Raw genomic sequence first — 11,794 nt, 5'->3', positions numbered from 1 at the left:
AGTCTTGGTTGGTGAGCGGACGGACCCCAGACCTCACAACCATAAAGGGCAATGGGCTCTATGACTGATTCAAGTATTTTTAGCCAAATCCTAATTGGTATGTTGAAATTTATGTTTCTTTTGATGGCATAGAATGCCCTTCTTGCCTTGTCTCTCAGATCGTTCACAGCTTTGTGGAAGTTACCTGTGGCGCTGATGTTTAGGCCAAGGTATGTATAGTTTTTTGTGTGCTCTAGGGCAACAGTGTCTAGATGGAATTTGTATTTGTGGTCCTAGTGACTGGACCTTTTTTGGAACACCATTATTTTGGTCTTACTGAGATTTACTGTCAGGGCCCAGGTCTGACAGAATCTGTGCATAAGATCTAGGTGCTGCTGTAGGCCCTCCTTGGTTGGTGACAGAAGCACCAGATCATCAGCAAACAGCAGACATTTGACTTCGGATTCTAGCAGGGGAGGCTGGGTGCTGCAGACTTTTCTAAAGTGCCCGCGCCAATTCGTTGATATATATGTTGAAGAGGGTGGGGCTTAAGCTGCATCCCTGTCTAACCCACGACCCTGTGTGAAGAAATGTGTGTGTTTTTTGCCAATTTTAACCGCACACTTGTTGTTTGTGTACATGGATTTTATAATGTCGTATGTTTTACCCCAACACCACTTTCCATCAGTTTGTATAGCAGACCCTCATGCCAGATTGAGTCGAAGGCTTTTTTGAAATCAACAAAGCATGAGAAGACTTTGCCTTTGTTTTGGTTTGTTTGGTTGTCAATTAGGGTGTGCAGGGTGAATACATGGTCTGTTGTACGGTAATTTGGTAAAAAGCCAATTTGACATTTGCTCAGTACATTGTTTTCATTGAGGAAATGTACGAGTCTGCTGTTAATAATAATGCAGAGGATTTTCCCAAGGTTACTGTTGACACATATTCCACGGTAGTTATTGGGGTCAAATTTGTCTCCACTTTTGTAGATTGGGGTGATCAGTCCTTGGTTCCAAATATTGGGGAAGATGCCAGAGCTAAGTATGATGTTAAAGAGTTTTAGTATAGCCAATTGGAATTTGTTGTCTGTATATTTGATCATTTCATTGAGGATACCATCGACACCACAGGCCTTTTTGGGTTGAAGGGTTTTTATTTTGTCCTGTAACTCATTCAATGTAATTGGAGAATCCAGTGGGTTCTGGTAGTCTTTAATAGTTGATTCTAAGATCTGTATTTGATCATGTATATGTTTTTGTTCTTTGTTATAGAACCAAAAAGATTGGAGAAGTGGTTTACCCATACATCTCCATTTTGGATAGATAATTCTTCGTGTTGTTGTTTGTTTAGTGTTTTCCAATTTTCCCAGAAGTGGTTAGAGTCTATGGATTCTTCAATTGCATTGAGCTGATTTCTGACATGCTGTTCCTTCTTTTTCCGTAGTGTATTTCTGTATTGTTTTAGTGATTCACCATAGTGAAGGCGTAGACTCAGGTTTTCCGGGTCTCTATGTTTTTGGTTGGACAGGTTTCTCAATTTCTTTCTTAGATTTTTGCATTCTTCATCAAACCATTTGTCATTATTGTTAATTTTCTTCGGTTTTCTATTTGAGATTTTTAGATTTGATAGGGAAGCTGAGAGGTCAAATATACTGTTAAGATTTTCTACTGCCAGGTTTACACCTTCACTATTACAGTGGAACGTTTTACCCAGGAAATTGTCTAAAAGGGATTGAATTTGTTGTTGCCTAATTGTTTTTTGGTAGGTTTCCAAACAGCATTCCTTCCATCTATAGCATTTCTTAATGTTACTCAGTTCCTTTGGCTTTGATGCCTCATGATTGAGTATTGCTCTGTTTAAGTAGACTGTAGACAAATCTCTCTCTATCCTCTATATTGATAAGTGTGTTCAGGCCACTAATTGGCCACACCTGATCTTAATAAGTGTTTGTTTCCTTTGAAATGGGGTATATTTGAATAGACTAATATGAACAGCTTTGTATGAGTTACAAAAAATCATGGCATGCTAGCTCCATCCTGGTGACACAGTGGACCAACTCCATGGATAGAGAACAGAAGATGATATGTTTCATTCTCACAAACGCCACAAGAAACTCATTTTTTTGCATGATTAATGCCAAAGCAAATACATTTCCATGTGTCCCATCTGTGCTTGTAGTTCACAAAGCTAGCAGTGTTAAGTCTTTCTGAAACATGTTCTCAGAACATTATTTAATTACCTTCAAATAACCTAGAATTTCCGTTCTCAGACCGTTAATAAAGAATCCCAGGAAAACATTCAGGGAACCATAGTAAAACATTCCCAGAACCTCCCTGCAACCTAAAAAATTAACGTTCCTTTCTGGGAACTTTTCGTTTTTGTGTTGGTGATCCCAGTGGGATATAGATTATAACCAATAAAGACCTGCCAATATAAATGACGGTAAGACACTAGAATTGAATGGCTGTGATAGGAGTAATATGAAAAATGGATCAACAACATTGTAGTTAATCCAACATACTAACCTAAATGGTAGTGTGAAAAGAGGGAAGCATGTACAGAATAAAAAATATTTCAAAACACTCATCCTGTTTGCAACAAGCCACTAAAGTATTACTGCAACAAAATGTACTAATCCAATACAACACATTACTAAGTACCACTCTCCATATTTTGAAGCATAGTGGTGGCTGCATGATGTCATGAGAATGCTTGTAATCACTAAGGACCAGGGAGTTTTTCAGGATAAAAAAGAAACATAATGGAGCCAAGCACAGGAAACATCCTAGAGGAATATTTGGTCCAGTCTGCTTTCCACCAGACATTGGGAGATGAATTCACCTTTCAGCAGGAAAATAACCTAAGACACAAGGCCACATTTACACTGGAGTTGCTTAAAAAAAAAGAAAGTGAATGCTCCTGAATGGCCAAGTTACAGTTTTGACTTAAGCCTGCTTGAAAATCTATGACAAGACCTGAAAATGGTGGTCTAGCAATGATCAACAACCAATTTGACAGAGCTTGAAGAATTTACACCACTCCAGTCGACGCTTGGCATTGTGCATGGTGATCTTACAACAAACAGTTGTTGTGCTACCATTTTGTGGCTGAGCCGTTGTTGCTCCTAGAAGTTTCCACTTCACAATAACAGCACATACAGTTGACTAGGGAAGCTCTAGCAAGGCAGAAATTTGACTAACCGACATGTTGGAAAGGTGTCATTCTATGACGGTGCCACGTTGAATGTCACTGAGCTCTTCAGTGTGGGCCATTCTACTGCCAATGTTTGTCTGTGAAGATTGCATGGCTGTGTGCTCGATTTTATACATCAGTCAGTAACGGGTGTGGCTGAAATAGCCAAATCCACTCATTTGGAAGGATGTCCACATACTTTTGTATTTTTAGTGTACTTTGTATCCCTCATTTACTCCAATGTTTCCATTATTTTGGCAGTTATCTGTATCATTGTTTAGGATGTTGACAGACAGGAAGGATTTGTAGGACTTGTTTTGCTAAAAGTTTGGTCTGTAACTATCAATTGCAATGTGGATATAAAAGTAGATAGGAACTGCCAAGCTCTATTGAGGTAGGCTATTAAAGTATCAAAATAAATAACTTTGTTTAAAGCATTACTTTCCACTCGTTTATCAATTTACTTTTGGCGGAAAATCTGGGAAATGAGGTCACTCAATAAATGGATGAACTAAAGTAATTGGACAGTCAAAGAGGATGATCAGTAATATTAAGTAGGGTGTCCAATCAAAAACACATATTTTGACCAATGGGTATAGTAATATGTTTGTTGTGTAGATACTACTCAAAGAATAGCAGTCCAAACTGCATGTCTCTATCAAACCTTATTGGAGTTTATACCCTTGTAGGATGGCCAGAATTAGGGTGAATAAATCAATGGAAGCCAGAGGATTAAAGTGGTAAAAGAAAATACATCTGTAAAATAGCATTGTGTGAATTAATGCTCAGTGACAGGCTCACTTTTGAACTTGTCATCGTTGTTCTTGAATCCGGAGGACATAAAACAATATATAGGTAAGATAGATATTGATTTTAAGACATGACATGTAGTATTTTCTTATTTTAGTTTACGCTTTTCAATGCTAAACTCCTGTTCTTTTTTTAAATGACAGTTTACATTTCCCACAGAAACTCTGTGAAATGTCAATGAAGCATGGATCATTTACATGACAGTTTACATTTCAGTCATTTAGCAGACAGTTTTATCCAGAGTGACTGACAGTAGTGAGTGGAGACATTTTTGCACTCTTTCCCGTACTGAGCAAGCCTTTCCAAGCCTTTTACATTTAATCCAGCTCGTGTTATACTCATTTTGCGACCCGCGTAAACAACTTTGCAGATGACCTGTAAAATCCTCAACATTTTCTGTGAGAAAGTGGCACTGCTCTATCAAAACATTTCAGTGCTTATTAGCGGATGTATTAGGTTACGAAATCCGACTTTTTGGATATAATATTAATGACATGTTAGAGAAAGACCCCACTGAACGATTCAGAACATGAATACTCATATTTGGCTTGGTAAAATGTATTTTATAACATAAGAAAGTGACATTTTATCACACAAGTATGTTTTCACCCACTCATGCAAGTAAAATTGCTCCCACTAGTCGCTGATTAAACATAACACTGTGGAAGCACATCTCCATATGGAGGGCTGGGCACATAATTAAGAAGCAATTAGCTGAGTTGTGTTGAAAGGGTCACCTGGTCACACAGAGACACGAGTGTTGATAGGAGTTGGATCAAAGGGAAAGATGGGGAAACTTGCTGAGGGACAACATTAAGACTCGTTGGGAGTGTGTGGGCTGCGATCAAAGCCTGAGTCACAAACCTCTGCTGACTTTTCCTCACCATTAAGACAGCAGCTGTGAGACAAACACACTAAATGTGCCCCGTTTCAGAAAGCTGGGCTTATGACAGACTTCACTACTTCACAGGAGAGGCTAAATGTGTTTTTTTTTCTTCAGAAATGCCTTTGAACATTTGAACTTTCATGCGCCTTAATAACAAACGCGTACGTCATCTGAAAATACTAATCAATTGTTAAATTACTAGTTGGTTAAATAACCATTTCAAATTTTGGAACATAAGACCAAAAACAGATGGTGTGTCACACATGTTTACTAAATACACTGATTGTACAAAACATTAGGCACACCTGTACTTTCCATGACATAGACTGACTAGGTGAATCTAGGTGAAAGCTATGATCCCTTATTAATCAGTGTATATGAAGAGGAGGAGACAGGTTAAAGAAGGATTTGTAAACCTTGAGACAATTGAGATATGGATTGTGTATGTGTGCCATTCAGAGGGTGAATGGGAAAGACAAAATATTTCAGTGCCTTTGAATGGGGTATGGTAGTAGGTGCCAGGCACACCGGTATGAGTGTGTCAAGAACTGCAACGCTTCTGGGTTTTTCATGCTCAAGTGTTTCCCGTGTGTATCAATCATGTTCCACCACCCAAAGGACCAGCCAACTTGACACAACTGTGGGAAGTATTGGATTCAACATGGGCCAGCATCCCTGTGGAGTGCTTTCGAACACCTTGTAGTCCATGCCCTGAGGAATTGAGGCTGTTCTGGGGGTAAAACTGATGTTTTGTACACAGTGCATGTATACACACATGCTGCAGAGGGAACAGACTAAGGCATGTTAGCTCCTCTGAGATCCCCAAGCTAACACAGTTCACTGTAGAAGTCACATCTCTCAGCGCGGTACATTGATATAAACTGCAGCAGTTCCAGGAAGTTAATTAAGTTAATAAAAGGTCATGAACCTCATCTTGGCCATGACTTTACAATTGCAATCCAGCAGGGCGGTATCCTCTCAAAAGTGGTGTCTAAAGTTAAAATTGTGCCAGGAGGGATGAAAATCAGCTCCTAAAGTGCATAGAGCTCCTGCTACTGATCATGCCTTTGGATTTTTTTTCCTTTTTTTTCTGGAAAATGGCTGCAACAGTACATCCATAACCAGGGGAAATGGTTTATAGCAGTATACCTCTCATCCACATAATGCCTTTCCCATTTGCTTGTCAGTACAAAAACACTATTTAGCCATACCCTAGTCTACAGCCATGAGCCATGGTCCAGGAAGATTGAGTTGCACCAACCAGTGGGTCCCCGATCCAGCATTAGGGAAATAATGCCCTGGGCTCAAATACTGTCCAAAGGTGGAAACAGAAGTGGAATTGAGATGGTCCGCAGAGGAGAGCATACCCTCATGGAAAAAAGGGTTCCAAGAGGGTTATTCGACTGTCCCCATAGGATAATCCTTTTTGATTCCAGGTAGAACCCTTTTTGGAAAAGGGTTTTCATGGAACTCAAAGCGTTCTACCTAGAACCAAAAGGGGTTCTTCAAAGGGTTCTCCTATGGGGACAGCTGAAGAACCGTTTTAGATTCTAGATAGCACCATTTTTTCCTAGAGTTTACTGCTGCTGTACCAGAACATAGTCAACTGTCACTTTTACACCTCCAGTATTGACCTTATGTTTAAATCCTGCCTGGCTCGGTTATTTATCTAGGGGCTGAGACATGTCTCAGCTTCATAGAATCAAGGTTATTATGACTTCAACCTGTGTTCTTTCCTCTTGGGGATATCATGGGTATAAAAAAATGATGCTATAATATTGACTTTATTTATTTTGTTTTGTTTGTAGAGAATTGACAGATTATCTTCTGTTATTCCCCCAACTATTAGATCGCTGCTATCTTTTTTTCTCCCAACTATGAGGTATTATATTACTATTGGGCATTATATTAATATGAGGTATTATAATCCTTTCCAAAGAGCCTATCAGCATGGAGGTCAATCAATCAACCAATCAATCAATCAATCAATCAAATGTATTTATAAAGCCCTTCTTACATCAGCTGATGTCACAAAGTGCTGTACAGACACCCAGCGTAAAACCCCAAACAGCAAGCAATGCAGGTGTAGAAGCACGGTGGCTAGGAAAAACTCCCTAGAAAGGCCAGAACCTAGGAAGAAACCTAGAGAGGAACCAGGCTATAAGGGGTGGCCAGTCCTCTTCTGGCTGTGCCGGGTGGAGATTATAACAGAATATGGCCAATATGTGCAAATGTTCATAGATGACCAGCAGGGTCAAATAATAATAATCACAGTGGTTGTCGAGGGTGCAACAGGTCAGCACCTCAGGAGTAAATGTCAGTTGGCTTTTCATAGCCGATAATTCAAGTATCTCTACCGCTCCTGCTGTCTCTAGAGAGTTGAAAACGGCAGGTCTGGGACAGGTAGCACATCCGCTGAACAGGTCAGGGTTCCATAGCCGCAGGCAGAACAGTTGAAACTGGAGCAGCAGCACGACCAGGTAGACTGTGGACAGCAGGGAGTTATCAGGCCAGGCAGTCCTGAGGCATGGTCCTAGGGCTCAGGTCCTCCGAGAGAGAGAGAAAGAAAGAAAGAAAGAGAGAAAGGGAGAAAGAAAGAGAAAAAAAGAGAGAGAAAATTAGAGAGAGCACACTTAAATTCACACAGGAAACCGGATAAGACAGGAGAAATACTCCAGATATAACAGACCGACCCTAGCCCCCCGACACATAAACTACTGCAGCATAAATACTGGATGCTGAGACAGGAGGGAGACACTGTGGCCCCCTCCGACGATACCCCGGACAGGGCAAAACATGCAGGATATAACCCCACCCACTTTGCCAAAGCACAGCCCCCACACCACTAGAGGGATATCTTCAACCACCGACTTACCATCCTGAGACAAGGCCGAGTATAGCCCACAAATATCTCCCCCACGGCACAACCCAAGGGGGAGGGGGGGGGGGGATTCCAGGGAGGGCAATTTTGGAGCTTCACCATGTTTCATTGAAATGTACAGCTATGTGTCATCCGCATAGCAGTGAAAATTAACGTTATGTTTCCGAATGACATCACAAAGAGGTATAATATATAGTGAAAACAATAGTGGTCCTAAAACAGATCCTTGAGGAACACCAAAATTTACAGTTGATTTGTCAAGAGGACAAACCATCCACAGAGACAAACTGATATCTTTCCGACAGATAAGATCTAAAACAAGCCAGAACTTGTCTATGTAGACCAATTTGGGTTTCCAATCTCTCCAAAATAATGTGTTGATCAATGGTATCAAAAGCCTCGGTCTGAACAACATTGGAAGGTAATTTACCACCTTCACAAGTGCAGTATCAATGCTATGATGGGGTCTAAAACCAGACGGAAGCATTTCATATACATTGTTTGTCTTCAGGAAGGCAGTGAGTTGCTACGTAACAGCTTTATCTAAAATGTTTGAGAGGAATGGGAGAATCGATAAAGGCCGATAGTTTTTTATATTTTCTGGGTCAAGGTTTGGCTTTTTCAGAGAGGCTTTATTACTGCCACTTTTAGTGTGTTTGGTACACATCTGGTGGATAGAGAGCTATTTATTATGTTCAACATAGGTCGGCCAAGCAAAGGAAGCAGCTCTTTCAGTAGTTTAGTTGGAATAGGGTCCAGTATGCAGCTTGGAGGTTTAGAGGCCATGATTATTTTCATCAATGTGTCAAGAGATAAAGTACTAAAAAACTTGAGTGTCTCCCTTGATCCTAGGTCCTGGCAGAGTTGTGCGAACTCAGGACATGTCACGCCCTGACCATAGAGAGCTGTTAATTCTCTATGTTGGTTGGGGTGTGATAGTGACTAGGGTGTGATTAATGGTTTATGTTGGCCTGGTATGGTTCCCAAACAGAGACAGCTGTTTATCGTTGTCTCTGATTGGGGATCATATTTAGGCAGCCATTTTCTTATTGTTCTTTATGGGATCTTGTCTACAGATAGTTGCCTGTATGCACACCAGTAGCTTCACATTTTGTTCGGTATTTTGTTGTTTTTGTTCGGTGTTCATTTAATAATTTAACTGAGCTTTGGAGGAATACGCAGATTTAAAGAGGAGTCTGTCATTTGCCTTCTAATGATCATGATCTTTTCCTCAAAGAAGTTCATGAATTTATCACTACTGAAGTGAAAGCCATCCTCTCTTGGGGAATGCTGCTTTTTAGTTGGCTTTGCGGCGGTATCAAAAATACATTCTGGTGGTGTCTAATTGTAGATTAAGAAAGAGACTTTCTGACCCCAAGATGTGACGAAGTTCAGAGATAAATCAGTCAGGTAAATCCCTTCAAAAAGGGTTAGGGTTAGGGTAATCCAATAGTTTGGTAACACTGTATTTGTCAGTGTGCTTTTTTATAGCTCTCATTTAATTAATTCATTGGGAAATGACACTACATGACAAAATACCATAGAGCTCTGGATCAACACAAAAACAAAGCAGCTCTTTTTGTCTAATTCATAGAGGTCTGGACATACATGTTGATCAACACTTCCAATTGGGACTTGGAGACGCCTGGAGATGTGATGACATAGCCCTGTCTCTTTGCATTGTCTAAATGTCACACAGGGCTGTGGCGAAAGAGCACGGCACTGAACTATTCTAAGGTCTTCTAAGGACTGGGGAAAGGTATTCTGACCTTAATGGAACTTCCTGGTTAAAACAAAAGTTGGATGGCATGATTTCAGATGACATCATATACTTTGTCTTCAAAGTTTAGTGTCAGTTCAATCCATAGACAACTACACACCCTCTGACTCTCCTGCCAACTCTGCATGTCCCTGAGCAGCTTGAGGGCCTGACAGCAGTGGGGGATATGGATGCAGACAGACAGACAAATCAGGTGAAATGGCAAACCCTTGAGAAAGATGAGCAAAAAATACTATAACATTTTTTTTTTTACAAATACTGAGCTATAGTGTATGATCCAAAAAAGAGAGAAAATTATATTTTAGATTAATACAATTCCTCATAAAAATATATTTTGTTTAACAAATATTATGTTTTTCTTTCAAAAAGATAGGTGTCAAAATTATTGGCACCCCTGTTTTCAATACTTTTTACATCCTACCATTGCAAGGACAATAGCACTGAACCTTTTTCTATAATATTTAATGAGATGGCGAACACATTGGGATGGATCTTAGGCAGGGTAGCCTAGTGGTTAGAGTAGCAACCGGAAGGTTGCAAGTTCAAATCCCTGAGCTGACAAGGTACAAATCTGTCCTTCTGCCCCTGGACAGGAAGTTAACCCACTGTTCCTAGGCTGTCATTTAAAATAAGAATCTGTTCTTAACTGTCTTGCCTAGTTAAATATATAAAAATACCTCTTCAATTCAAAACACTAGTTTTCAATGGCGTTTAAGTCCAGAGACTGAGATGGCCATTGCAAAATGTTGATTTTGTGGTCAATTATTCATTTATTATAGGATTTTGATGTGTTCTTGGGGTCAATGTCTCACTGGAAGGTCCGCTTTCGGGACAAGTTTCAGCCTCCTGTCAGAGGCAATCAGGTTTTTGGCTAAATGTCCAGTTACTTGGTAGATTTTATGATGCTGTTGACCTTAAGGGCCCCAGGACCAGTGAAAGCAAAACAGACCCAAAACATCAACGATCACCACCATATTTTACAGTAGGTATGAGGTTATTTTTTGCATATGCATCTTTCATTCAATGCCAAACCCACCACTGGTGTGCCTTGCCAAATACCAATGTTTCATCCATAGCATCAGTTCCAATCCAAGTGCCGTTTAGCAAACTCCATGTCACGCCTGCTCCCGCTCTTCCCTCCCTGGCGCTTGAGGGCGCCAGGCTGCCCTGCATCATGCACTCCTATCATCAATTACGCACACCTGCCTACCCTTGTCACGTGCATCAGTGATATTGGACTCACCTGGATTCACTCATCATCTGTTATTACCTCCCCTATATCTGTCAGTTCTGCAGCTCTGTTCCCCGCTTCTGCATGAATTGTTTTTTGTTCGTATTACTAGTTTGCTGACGATGTTCCTGTCTCGTTCCATGTCCGTTCTTTATTAAATGTTTGACTCCCCGTTCCTGCTTCGTCTCTCCAGCGTCATTCCATGTGACACTCCAGGCATTTACATTTGTTGATTGCTCTCAAATAAGGCTTTTTTTCAGTGATCCTTTCCAAAGAGCCTATCAGCATGGAGGTGGTGTATAATTGTAGATTAAGAGACTTTGTGACCCCAAGATGTGACGAAGTTCTGAGATTCTCTAACTGTGGCCCTTGGACTTTTCTTTGCCTTCAGAACAATCTTCCTCACTGTGGATGGGGACAAGATACACTTGCATCCTCTACCAGGCAAGGTCACCACTGTTCCAATGGTTTTAAATTCTTAATTATTGCCCTAACAGTGGTAAATTTAGTTTTTTAGCTATTGTTTTGTACACATTGCCTGATTCATGAAGGTCATTTTTTTAGCAAACATTATAGTTCAGTATTTGTATCATTTATTTGATAGTATTTTTTGCTCATCTTTATCAAGGGTGTCAATCATTTTGGAGGTGACTGTATAGACAGGTATGTCCATGTTGAAATTGTCACGACTTCCGCCGAAGTCGGTTCCTTTCCTTGTTCGGGCGGCGTTCGGCGGTCGACGTCACCGGTCTTCTAGTCATCGCCGATCCACCTTTCATTTTTCATTTGTTTTGTCTTGTTCTCCCACACACCTGGTTTACATTCCCTCATTACTTGTTGTGTATTTAACCCTCTGTTCCCCCCATGTCTGTGTGTGAAATTGTTTGTTGTAAAGTGTTTGTGCATCTGACTGGTTCCCGACAGGTTATTTTGTATCCATATTTTGTTGTTCTGGGTGCCGTTGGTTTTGCATATTAAACTGCTCCGGTTATTACACAGTTCTGCTCTCCTGCACCTGACTTCCCTGCAGCTAGT

This window comes from Oncorhynchus nerka, linkage group LG17 (assembly GCF_034236695.1).
Source record: "Oncorhynchus nerka isolate Pitt River linkage group LG17, Oner_Uvic_2.0, whole genome shotgun sequence".
Taxonomy (NCBI): Eukaryota; Metazoa; Chordata; class Actinopteri; order Salmoniformes; family Salmonidae; genus Oncorhynchus; species Oncorhynchus nerka.
The sequence above is the reverse complement of the archived record's forward strand: the minus strand, read 5'-3'. Positions refer to the sequence as shown.